Source organism: Notolepis coatsorum, assembly GCF_963971535.1.
Source record: "Notolepis coatsorum genome assembly, chromosome: 6".
NCBI lineage: Eukaryota > Metazoa > Chordata > Actinopteri > Aulopiformes > Paralepididae > Notolepis > Notolepis coatsorum.
Window position 1 is genome coordinate 4,975,924 of NC_140170.1, and position 12,798 is coordinate 4,988,721.

The window sequence follows — 12,798 nt, forward strand, 5'->3', positions numbered from 1 at the left end:
TTCTGTAGCTCGTCACTCTGACTGTCTATTCTTCTGATAGCAGGTGTTTAATCAAAGATCCCCGCTTTCTAGTCTTGCACAAGGACCAATCAGCATGGGGTATGGGCGGGTTCATTTTCCATTGATGGGGATTTGATTGGCTGTTTTAAAATAAAGAGCGGCCGCAGGATTAATACCGTTAACGTTATAGTTCGGCCAGAGAAACAAATAATTATAATGGTTGGACCTGCGAGATTTGTACTTTGTACTTTGTAGGTCTGCATTTTAAATGTAAGGAGTAAAACGTATGGTTTTCCTAATAATACTTGAGTAAAGTACAAATCCCCCAAAACAGTACTTAAGTATTGTAACGAAGTACAATTACTCAAGTACGTTACACCCCTGCACCTGACCAACCAAACCTTTGACATTTGTTTTGTTTCACCATTTCAAGGTGCTGCTGTAGTTCTGGCCCCTGTTGTCTTGGGTGCTGCCGGCTTCACTGCGGCAGGGATCGCCGCCGGCTCCTTTGGGGCAGGTTTGATGTCATCAACTGCCATTGCAAATGCAGGAGGAGTGGCTGCTGGAGGAATAGTGGCAGTCAGCACTATTTACCAGTTAGCAGGTAAATGATGTGTTTGACCTTTTTTCTGAATATCAATGGGTCTCATTCTCCAACGGCCATTTAAGACATCTTAGAATTTGGGATTCCCCAACCGTCCCTAAGCTTGGATTTGGCTTTATTTGGGAGGAATCATAGTGATTCCTTCATGTCAACTCGACAGGCCTCCTGGGAATTAATTAATCATAATTAAAATAAATATGACGATATTTGTACGATAACAAAATTACGCATTTGATGTCGGAAAAATAAATAAAATCCAAGCTTAGGGACGGTTGGGGAATCCAAAAATCTAAGATGTCTTAAATGGCCCTAAGAGCAATTATTTTTGTCTTAAGTCCGTTGGAGAACGAGACCCAATCATTTTAGCCTTTGTTAGTGAAATTAAGTATAAATTATATTGTGGAACAGCAATGAATGTACAAATTGATTGTGTAACTGATACATGTATGTTTTATTGTAGGCGTGCTCGGCCTGTCTGGGGCAGCCACTGCTGCGGTGGCCGCCGCTGGTGGAACAGTAGGGGCTGCTGTGGCTTCAGTTATCTGAGAACCATCATCATCATCATCATCATCATCATCATCATCATAACTCTATTCTATTCTGACCAGAACATATTTATATCGCATGCTATGTGGGATAAAGACAAAAGAAGGCACAGCAGCACCTCTTTGTGTTCCCTGAGTCCCCCAGGGGTCACCTTCCAGAATAAATAAAAAATAAAGAGTTACTTGCATTTGATTTGATTTATCTTATTTCTGCCTTAAGCGTTACGTCTGAACCTTTCATCTTAGAATCCAAGTAATGACACAAAGGACAATGTTTCTATCATTTTCTATCAATCTATCGGGACATTTGAGCATCTAAAAAGCCGAGTCACCACTTGAACAACATGGAGGGCTCAGCCCATTGCTTTCAGGATGCTCTAGGTTCTTGGACTGTTTGTCGATGTTTACCATGATTTACTCTATATCTGAGGGCAATTAACAAGACCTTATTGACTCGATATATTATTGCAATAACATGTATACCCTATTATTTCATTGTTTTCCTTGTTCATTATACTGTAATCCTCCAGTCAATGTGGCTGTGCATCGCTAAAGGACATCACCCTAAACGTGATATTAAACAGCCAGGTGTTAGCATCGCCTTGCTTAAAAGAAAAGTAGGCTGCAATCAATTACCAATGTGTGAACTTATTTACTATGTATATCCAAAACAATGCTACCAGATTCCAGGTTAGGGCTCTCGCCAGTGCTTCTTACTTCTTATCCCTCAGTTGTCTGTGTGCACTGGTCTCCAGTACCAGCCGATGGGGCGATCGACTTTGATACCTGAGACCTTTCACCTTCGTTCCACCCACTGTGTGTCTGTCTCGCACTAGCTGCACATCTCGGTTATAATAATAATAATAACAATAGATCTATTTTATATAGCGCTTTTCCAGGTGCTCAAAGACGCTTTACATGACAAAACAAAACTATTGGCAAAACAAAAAAACAGAACAAAAATAATAAAAAAAAAATTAAATAAAACCAACAGAATTAGAGGTCAAAAGCAAGATTGAAAAGGTGGGTTTTGAGGGCTGATTTAAAAGATGTCAGGGTGTTTGCATCACGGATATGGCTGGGGAGGGCATTCCAGAGGGAGGGGGCAGCAGCAGCAAAGGCCCTGTCGCCCCAGGTCCGGAGCCTGGTCGTGGGAGGTGTTAGGAGGTTGGCATCTGCAGACTTAAGGCAACGGGTGGGCGTGTGACGGTGGAGGAGGTCGGACAGGTAGGGAGGGGCAAGGTTGTTGAGGGCTTTAAAAGTGATGAGTAGTATTTTAAATTGTATCCTGTATTTGATTGGAAGCCAGTGGAGGTCGTGGAGGATAGGGGTGATGTGATCAGAGCGAGCGACGGGTGGAGGTGAGCATGCGGGCAGCAGAGTTTTAAACATATTGGAGTTGATTGAGGATAGTGTTTGGTGAGCCATAGAGGATGCTGTTGCAGTAATCCAGTCTTGATGATATGAATGCATGAACCAGTGTTTCAGCAGCGGAGAGTGATAGGGAGGGGCGGAGACGAGCAATGTTCCGGAGGTGATAGAAGGCGTTTTGGTTATGTGGTTCACATGGGGGAAGAAAGAAAGGGTGGAGTCCAGGATGAAAATGGTTAGAAATGTCTGTCTGAAAGTAAGGTGGTAATAGTTGGATGAGTTACACATTTTGAGATGTATAGTCTATTCTGTGTGCATACATTTAAAAATAAAATAAGCTAAGAGAATGTTTGTAGTTATTTTTTTATATTCATACTCTTACATCTGTCCCATGGCATGGCAAAAGTAAAATAGATTAAATAATAAACTTTAGCCATTTTAGCCATCAGTTGTCCTCACTTTTCTGGCTAAATAGGGTTTGATTGATTGATTGAAAACTTTATTTAACAGATTGCAGAATGGGTACAATACAGTACGGCTCAATACACACAATTGTTAAGGGGATGCAGACCAGAGAAAGACCTTCGTCTGGTTTACATCAGGGTCCCCCATTTTCAATTCATAATGACATACACAACATACAGATATACAGATATATATCATGACATTTATGACATACAGATATACAGTACTGTTTGCCAGAGATTGTCTAAAATATATAATACTATATATATATATCACTGATTGTGGCTTTACATTGAGTAATTTCACTGACAAAGGAACCAATTCCAAGATTGACTTTATAATTCCTTATTAAAACCTGCCAACCCTGGATTGACAGGGGCAGTCAATTGAAGCCCAAATTCAGCCATCCACAACATTATTTTTGGCCCTCCAAAGGTTTCCAGAGAATGATGAGGTCTTCCATTTTGATGACATCTAACTATATTTGACTACTTAGTTTGATTACTACAAGGGATACACACTGATCTTAAACCTGAGACACTGTTTTTACTTGTTCAATTATCAATGTCCTGTCACATTATTTGGCCCACTACAAATGTTACATTTTGGTCCTTGGCTCTCCGCTCCATGTCTAAAGGTTTGGGCATCTCTGGACTAGAGAAAAGATCAATTGATTTGGAGGATCTAATTTAATTGTAATGGATGGTATGGGAGAAAAGTATGATATGCCAAACTATTCCCAAGTGAGAATAACAATATAAATTATTTAAAATAACAAACTTTATTTTACAAATTAAAGGTGCTATATAGATAACATTCAGCCACTAGATGTCGCACTAGAGCACCAGCATGTCATTTATCAAATCAGGTGCATTCCACATGGGGAAATGGGAAGTAGGGAGGGGATACATGCAGTGGTCATGGGACGGGGTTGCACGCCGTTCCACCTCTTTGAGCAGGAGCACGCGCACGCACATGCACAGATGTGCACGCGCATGCACACAAGAATGCGTTCCACTCGACTGCGCCAAGTACCCACCTGGCTACTTTGCATAACAATAGCTCAGGTCGTCAGGTGTGTTCAAATACTACAGTTGGACCATTCACCACAAAACCTGTGAATGAAATGTGTTACATTCCATTCCTAGAGCCAATTAGGAATCGTCTTTATTCGTGAGGGAACCTTTATGCACGTGACGTCATTAAAACACAGTGCAACCCCTTATGAAATCACCACTGCTCATATGTGACTCGGATCTGTTTTTCTTTTCATAACCGCGTGAACTTACATGGAATCTGGTCTTTTCTTTTTTGATTCGGGCCACTTTCATAATGTGGTCCTAAATCAGATACAGGTCTCATTTGATTTAATCAGCTGGCCCCCACTGCACATCGATTTATAAATTAAACCGTAAACCGTGACTTCAGTGTCCTCCATGTCATGTATGTTGTGTATGTCATAAATGTCACTATGAATTGAAAATGGGGGACCCTGATGTAAACAATACAAACGTCTTTCTCTGGTCTGCATCCCCTTAACAATTGTGTGTATTGAGCCGTACTGTATTGTACCCATTCTGCAATCTGTTAAATAACGTTTTCATTAATTAATTAATTAATTAATTCATTAATTAATTAATTAATTCATTAATTCATTCATTCATTCATTCATTCATTCATTCATTCATTCATTCATTCATTCATTCATTCATTCATTCATGTTTACGTCCATCATCATCGTTATTGTTCAGTTCGGGAGTGGGACCAGTTCACACTGGAATCTGATACAGGCCACATTTTGAAAATAATATAGCATAATATATCTATAATATATCTGGATCTGAGCAATAAATCCGAATCGAGCACTAAAGGTTGCAGTGTGAACGCTGCCCTGGAGAGATTCTTCAGGGTGTCTGAGACCACATTCTATTATCCTTTGTCATAGAACGATTCATTAGGCAGAGATTGCTTGGGTCTGTTTTCAGCTGACGTGACTCTCGTGACTCTCACTGCAGAACTGAGCAGCTCAGACTAAAAGATGATATAATACATTTGGGGAAAATCGCACCACTAGCCCATATGGAAAATATTTTAATATTATAATAATAATAATAATAATAATAATAATAATAATAATAATAATAATAATAATAATAATAATAATAATAATAATAATAATAATACCAAAACTCTTAAGTAAAACATGGCAGTAAATGCACACATAATCTACAATTCTGCATGGTTTCTCCAGGTGTGTGTGTAGGCTCTGTGGAGCATGTCGATGATGGTCTCTCCAGGTGTGTGTGTATTGTGGAGCATGTCGATGATGGTTTCTCCAGGTGTGTGTGTAGGCTCTGTGGAGCATGTCGATGATGGTCTCTCCAGGTGTGTGTGTAGGCTCTGTGGAGCATGTCGATGATGGTCTCTCCAGGTGTGTGTGTAGGCTCTGTGGAGCATGTCGATGATGGTCTCTCCAGGTGTGTGTGTAGGCTCTGTGGAGCATGTCGATGATGGTCTCTCCAGGTGTGTGTGTAGGCTCTGTGGAGCATGTCGATGATGGTCTCTCCAGGTGTGTGTGTAGGCTCTGTGGAGCATGTCGATGATGGTCTCTCCAGGTGTGTGTGTAGGCTCTGTGGAGCATGTCGATGATGGTCTCTCCAGGTGTGTGTGTATTGTGGAGCATGTCGATGATGGTCTCTCCAGGTGTGTGTGTAGGCTCTGTGGAGCATGTCGATGATGGTCTCTCCAGGTGTGTGTGTAGGCTCTGTGGAGCATGTCGATGATGGTCTCTCCAGGTGTGTGTGTAGGCTCTGTGGAGCATGTCGATGATGGTCTCTCCAGGTGTGTGTGTAGGCTCTGTGGAGCATGTCGATGATGGTCTCTCCAGGTGTGTGTGTAGGCTCTGTGGAGCATGTCGATGATGGTCTCTCCAGGTGTGTGTGTAGGCTCTGTGGAGCATGTCGATGATGGTCTCTCCAGGTGTGTGTGTAGGCTCTGTGGAGCATGTCGATGATGGTCTCTCCAGGTGTGTGTGTATTGTGGAGCATGTCGATGATGGTCTCTCCAGGTGTGTGTGTATTGTGGAGCATGTCGATGATGGTCTCTCCAGGTGTGTGTGTATTGTGGAGCATGTCGATGATGGTCTCTCCAGGTGTGTGTGTAGGCTCTGTGGAGCATGTCGATGATGGCGTCCTCCACCCCGAGCTGTTGTAAGAGCTCTATGCAGGTAAACAGGCCTACAAGCTGTTGGAAGAGATCTATGAAGGTAAACAGGGGTTTACTAAAAGTACCACGTCGACCTGACAATTGCAAACCAAAGCAATTTACATTTAATTGAAGTTTTTAATTGAAGTTTAAAAACAATTGTAACCTTTTACAAAACGACTAACCTTCCTACTGTCTTATACTATCATGCACTCGTCCTACTATACTAATATGTCTCTATAGGCACTCAACACTGCAGCACCCACGTTTCAACACTGTTTGATGATCATTGTTACTCACAGGGGCGTAATTAACGGGGGGGGACGACGACGACATGTCCCCTGCATGTTTTCAGAAGGCAGTTACTGTCCCCTGCACTTTTTTACCGTCCAAAACAATGTTACACGATAATAAACGAAGGAGCAACGCAGCACTAGGACCACACGGAAAACTGCTAGTTCCTCTGACGACCTGAGCCATTGTTATGCAAAGACAAGTAGCCAGGTGGGTGCGAGGGACGAGTCGCATTTTTGTGTGCACGCACCAAGTACCCACCTGGCTACTTGTCTTTGCATAATAGCTCAGGTCGTCAGGTGTGTTCAAATACATAGGACGGAACATAGATATCTATAGAACACTAGATAGCTTAAGGCGGACTCACCAGCGTCACTGAACCGCCGCCATCTTGTGAGGGTCAGCCTTGAGTGAGAGTGAGTGAGCTGCACAGACAAAAATACTCGTAACTCGCTGAAATATTGAAGGATTTACAAACGGGTTGGTTTGCTAGAAACATCAAAGATGTAGTTATGATACTGCATACTTATAAAAAAAAATTTAAGATGTTTTTTTTTACAAACCGCTTGAATCATAGCCACGTTAATAATGCTTGTAATAAACCAAACCGTTTGTAAATCCGTCAATATTTCAGCGAGTTATGAGTATTTTTGTCTGTGCAGCTCACTCACTCTCACTCAAGGCTGACCCTCACAAGATGGCGGCGGTTCAGTGACGTCGCTCTCCATTGGCCGGCAGCGCGGGCAAGCTATCTAGTGTTCTATATATATCTATGGGACGGAACACACAGAGCTCCCTGCCCCCTCCCCTCAAGGTTTGGTGTGAACGATGGTCTGTGTGATTAAAACACAGTGCAACTAGGTATGACATCATCAAGGCACCACTGACCACGTCCCCAAATGTGTCCCCTCCACCATTGAAAACAAAATTACACCCTTGGTTACTCAGCTGTAAGAGTTGTGCCCTTCCTGCTGACTTGTCGTACAGAACCTGTAAGTGGCAGGGGGCGGCTACGTGGTGCAGTGGGCAAGGCGCTCACCTCGAATACTGGAGATGCTGGGTTCGCGTGTTCGAGCCCAGCGCTCCACATTGCTTTCAGTTTAGCTGGTCGGCCGTACTAATACACATTGGCCGTATTAGGGGGTGGGAAACTGATGGGTGGGGATCGAGCGTTGTGGACAGCGACTCCTACAGGTCGGTTGGTGCGCCTGCACAGTAGAATCAAGAAGCGACGGGGGCGGGGCCCCTCCAAAGCACAGACCCCTGACGCTGAAAGATCAAGCCGCGAAGGTGGAAAGATGCAACGGCTGTTACCTCGAGTATCGGAGGGGACTCGTGCTATGTATGACTTAGTCCACATTGCAGCCGGCTTGTGGGAGGCATGAAACAGCGTTTGAAGACAGGGGAGGGTTGAATTGGACGAGACAAAATTGGGATGGGAGAAAAATAGAAAATTGGATAAAAAGTGGATAAAAAAAAAGAACCTGTAAGTGGCTTTGAATAAAAGCGTTCAGCTAAATGACAAAATGTAAAGAATGTAACCTCTACTCCGTATAGACCTTTGTTCCCCCTGACTTCACTGTGAAACGTCTATTCCTGCTCACTCTCCGTCAGTAAACGAACCCGAACCGGCGAATCAAAGACGAAACGAATTTAAAGTGCAAATTTTCTTTTTATTCTGATTTCATTTTACAGCAGAAATTATGTAAAGCATTCAGAAGACATATTCCACATATAAGGGCAATTCAAAACACTTCGCATGGCCTCAGCAACAAAATATTCGTTTAAAAAAAACATCTCCAACAATTGTAGTGATGCCTCTGCATGCACAATGGTCAAAGGAAGGAGGGGGAGGGGCCTACAAAAAAAGAGGGATGGAGAGAGAGAGAGATAGAGAGCGCGCATGGAGAACACAAGGAGGGCAGGCAAGGTGAGAGCGTAGCGGGGGATGAAGAAGAGAGGGGTAGAGGAAGAGGAAGGTCTAGCCGTGGAGGGTATCTATAAGGGGGTCTACCATTAGAACATGCAAGGTGATGTCGGGCCATGCTCTGTTAAAACAAGGCCTTTTTTTAATATCATTCATCTCTAGTTTGCAACCTCCGAGGTCAGAGGTCATCTCTGAGTGTACATCTACCGGCTGTCTCCTATGACAACTTGTCATGTTTCACTTACTTTTGTTTTATTTTCGTTTAAATTTTTTTAGTTTTTTCAACTCTACAATATATATATACTTATTATATATATATATGTTTTATTTTTTTCTAAGTCACCATCAGAACATGAACGAGGTTTATTGCTTTGTGTGCGAGTGTGTCGAGTGTGTACGTGTCACCAGAGCCTCTTGTACGTCTGCTGTGTCTCTTTGTGACGGATGATGAGGGGAGGGGGGGGGGGGGGGGGGGGGGAGGAGGGGGGGTGGGGGGGGGTAGGAGGGGGGGGGGGGGGGGAGGAGGGGGGGGGGGGGGAGGAGGGGGGGAGCGGAGGGAGGAGGGGGGCAGCGGAGGGGTTGAAGTGATGGAGAGGATCACAGCTCATTTGAAACACATACATACACACACACGGGCACACACACGAGCACGCACACACACACAAGTGCACACACAGACACACACACACACGCTAGAAATGCTCCAATTATTCGATAGAATCAGAATCAGAATCAGAAGACCAGGCCAGAAGCTCAGTTTCTGATCTCACTCAATAAGGTGGAGCATTACTAACACACACACACACACACACACACACACACACACACACACACACACACACACACACACACACACACACACACACACACACACACACACACACACACACACACACTAGTAGTTATAGGACCATGTGTGTCAGTAGGACCATGTGTGTCAGTAGTAGGGTGGTCAGTAGGACCATGTGTGTCAGTAGTAGGGTGGTCAGTAGGGTCCTGTGTGTCAGTAGTAGGATGGTCAGTAAGGCCCTGTGTGTCAGTAGTAGGGTGGTCAGTAAGGTCCTGTGTGTCAGTAGTAGGGTGGTCAGTAAGGCCCTGTGTGTCAGTAGTAGGGTGGTCAGTAGGGCCCTGTGTGTCAGTAGTAGGGTGGTCAGTAGGACCATGTGTGTCAGTAGTAGGGTGGTCAGTAGGGTCCTGTGTGTCAGTAGTAGGGTGGTCAGTAGGGCCCTGTGTGTCAGTAGTAGGGTGGTCAGTAGGACCATGTGTGTCAGTAGTAGGGTGGTCAGTAGGGCCCTGTGTGTCAGTAGTAGGGTGGTCAGTAGGGTCCTGTGTGTCAGTAGTAGGGTGGTCAGTAGGGCCCTGTGTGTCAGTAGTAGGGTGGTCAGTAGGGTCCTGTGTGTCAGTAGTAGGGTGGTCAGTAGGGCCCTGTGTGTCAGTAGTAGGGTGGTCAGTAAGGTCCTGTGTGTCAGTAGTAGGGTGGTCAGTAGGGTCCTGTGTGTCAGTAGTAGGGTGGTCAGTAGGGTCCTGTGTGTCAGTAGTAGGGTGGTCAGTAGGGTCCTGTGTGTCAGTAGTAGGGTGGTCAGTAAGGTCCTGTGTGTCAGTAGTAGGGTGGTCAGTAAGGCCCTGTGTGTCAGTAGTAGGGTGGTCAGTAGGGTCCTGTGTGTCAGTAGTAGGGTGGTCAGTAAGGCCCTGTGTGTCAGTAAGATGGCTGTTCACTCCACCCCCCCTCTCTCCGTTCTTCAACCCTGAGTAACGTCTGAAGGAGAGCTTTAACTCGTCCCAAAGACATAAGCGCAGAGAGAGGGAGTGTGGTGGTGTGTTTGTGTCTCTGTGTGTGTGTCTCTGTGTCTCTCTGTGTGTCTCTGTGTCTGTATTTCTGTGTCTCTGTGTCTCTCTGTGTGTCTCTGTGTCTGTATTTCTGTGTCTCTGTGTCTCTCTGTGTGTCTCTGTGTCTGTATTTCTGTGTCTCTGTGTCTCTCTGTGTGTCTCTGTGTCTGTATTTCTGTGTCTCTGTGTCTGTATTTCTGTGTGTCTCTCTGTGTGTCTCTCTGTGTCTGTATTTCTGTGTGTTTTTGTGTCTCTGTGTTTGTGTGTCTCTGTGTGTTTGTGTGTCTCTGTGTTTGTGTGTCTCTGTGTGTTTTTGTGTCTCTGTGTTTGTGTGTCTCTGTGTGTTTGTGTGTCTCTGTGTGTGTGTATCTGTGTGTGTGTGTGTATCTGTGTTTCTGTGTGTTTTTGTGTCTCTGTGTTTGTGTCTCTGTGTGTTTGTGTGTCTCTGTGTGTCTCTGTGTGTGTGTGTGTATCTGTGTGTGTGTGTGTTTTTGTGTCTGTGTCTCTGTGTTTGTGTGTCTCTGTGTTTGTATGTCCCTGTTTGTTTGTGTGTCTGTGTACATGTACGATTCAGAGAGATCCAGACTTAATGTGGTGAGTGTGTGTGTTTGAGTGAGTAAATGATAGAGAGAGAGAGAGAGAGAGAGAGAGAGAGAGAGAGAGAGAGAGAGAGAGAGAGAGAGAGAGAGAGAGAGAGAGAGAGAGAGAGAAAGAAGAAGATAGGAAGATGGGGGGGGGGGGGGGGGTCACTAAATTAATATTTTTTTCTGCTGGGAAAGGTGTTATGTTTAAAATGCCGGAACAACACTTCTGGGACACGACAGTTAAAAAGAACACGTCCATGCAGAGAAACACACCTTTCTTTCTTATCGGGAACTTTGAGTCTTGTTTGACGGTGGCTTTATCGTAACACAGCGGTCGAGCTCTAAGTGTCGTTTTTCTTCTCTCTCTCGTACAAATACTGCAAGACGGACGCGCGGTGGTGGGTATGTGGTGAAAAGCGATAACCGTAATTTTGCTAACTTCCGTGCCGTGTCCCGCCGTGTGGGCATTCGGTCACACCCGCGGACAGACCGGTGGGGTTTTATTTAAACACTGTTCCTGGAGCATAGTCATCAACAACACACAGTTTAGGAAAATAAATAGGGATCTGTTCACCTTGCGGAGGACATACATTGCATGGTTCCTGATAATTAGCTTGCACTTTTTTTTCTGTTTGGTGAGGCAGGCACTTTCTAAACGGAGCCGTCTAGAATCCGGGTCGTCCCGCACGACCGCGACTGGAGGAGAGAGACTGAAGACCTATAGATATGTAGAAAGTGGGGCTGAGTTGGGGGGAGACATTCTCTTTTGAAATAGAGCGCATTTTTAGGCAGGAGGCGCCAGGCTGGATCAACTGCAGGTCTGTGAGAGTGGATCGTTTTTTTTATTTATTTTTTAATCTAGTACGTTTTTTCGGTCGTGAAGTACAACCTCACTGTGAGGCGTGTGGCCCCCTCTGTTCTTAACAGATCACCTGTCATCATCATCATCATCATCATCATCATCATCATCATCATCATCATCATCGATAGAAGCCCGTCTCAAAGGAAACCTTCTAAAGATGCAGGAGGTTTATGAACTACAGTAGTATCACTAGATTCTATATCCCGTATAAGCTGTGTATAAGTTGCCTCTGTGTGGCTGTCTTCTTGTGATCTTTTGAGATATTATGGGATATGCCCCAACATGACATTATTGGGAGGCAGAAGTAGCGTTCATGATAATTGGCACCACTGGCAAAAAGGGTTTAATTTTTGCTAGCCAAGAGAAGAGAAGAAGAAGAAGAAGAAGAAGAAGAAGAAGAAGAAGAAGAAGAAGAAGAAGAAGAAGAAGAAGAAGAAGAAGAAAAGAAAAAAGCACAAAGTGTAAATGTTTCGTTTTTGAAAGATAAGGGTTTCAGATATCTTCCCTTTCGCCCCACCACGTAAGTTTCTAACATTAGATTTTTCAATTGCATGCTTTAAGAAAATGCTCTTTTCAGTAACACTTATATTAGATACTCTTAAAGTGAAGTAGTTAAAATCCTCTCACAGTCCGTAGCCACTAACATGTTTTCTTTGTCTTTAAATGTCATGCACATGAATCCGTTTTTTTTCTTTTTCTCGTATGTACAGTATTTACAAAGCGATACAACTGTCCTGTGTACCCGGGGGCTCTGTCTCAAGTTCTCTTTGTGGGAGTAAAATAATTTCTAATCTTAAATACAGTCCTCTTATGAAAAAGATTCAGGGTCCTCGTATCCCCTTACCTCGTTAGTTTATATACAGGAATATGCAATAGTCCAAAATATGGATTTGATTGCCCTATATATATATATATATATATGGGCTAACATGGGGGACCGATGCCCAAGTAAGAGGGCCCCATGTTCTATACAGGGGCCAGTAAGAGGGCCCCATGTCCTATACAGGGGCCAGTAAGAGGGCCCCATGTCCTATACAGGGGCCAGTAAGAGGGCCCCATGTCCTATACAGGGGCCAGTAAGAGGGCCCCATGTCCTATACAGGGGCCAGTAAGAG